Source organism: Etheostoma spectabile, chromosome 6 (genome assembly GCF_008692095.1).
Source record: "Etheostoma spectabile isolate EspeVRDwgs_2016 chromosome 6, UIUC_Espe_1.0, whole genome shotgun sequence".
NCBI classification, from domain to species: Eukaryota; Metazoa; Chordata; class Actinopteri; order Perciformes; family Percidae; genus Etheostoma; species Etheostoma spectabile.
The window spans coordinates 26,663,058-26,663,577 of NC_045738.1; positions in this window are offsets into that span (position 1 = coordinate 26,663,058).

Sequence of the window (520 nt, forward strand, 5' to 3'; positions counted from 1 at the left end):
TAGGTTTACATGGTTTAATAAAAAAAAAAAACACACAATATTTTTGTTGTATTGCACATTGCTGCAGCTCCTCTTTGTTGAGCTCTCTGTTTGCTTGCTAGGTAAGGACTACTAGCCAGTCAGAAGCAGAGTATGATGGCCTGACAGTACCCTAGGTAAGGACTACTAGCCAGTCAGAAGCAGAGTATGAGGACCCTGACAGTACCTAGGTAAGGACTACTAGCCAGTCAGAAGCAGAGTATGAGGGTCCTGACAGTACCTAGGTAAGGACTACTAGCCAGTCAGAAGCAGAGTATGAGGCCCTGACAGTACCTTAGGTAAGACTACTAGCCAGTCAGCCAGAGTATGAGGGCCCTGACAGTACCTAGGTAAGGACTACTAGCTACAGAGCAGTATAGTATGCCCTGACAGTACCTAGTAAGGACTACTGCCATCAGAAGCAGGTATGAGGGCCCTGACAGTACCTAGGTAAGGACTACTAGCCAGTCAGAAGCAGATTAGGGCCCTGACAGTACCTAGG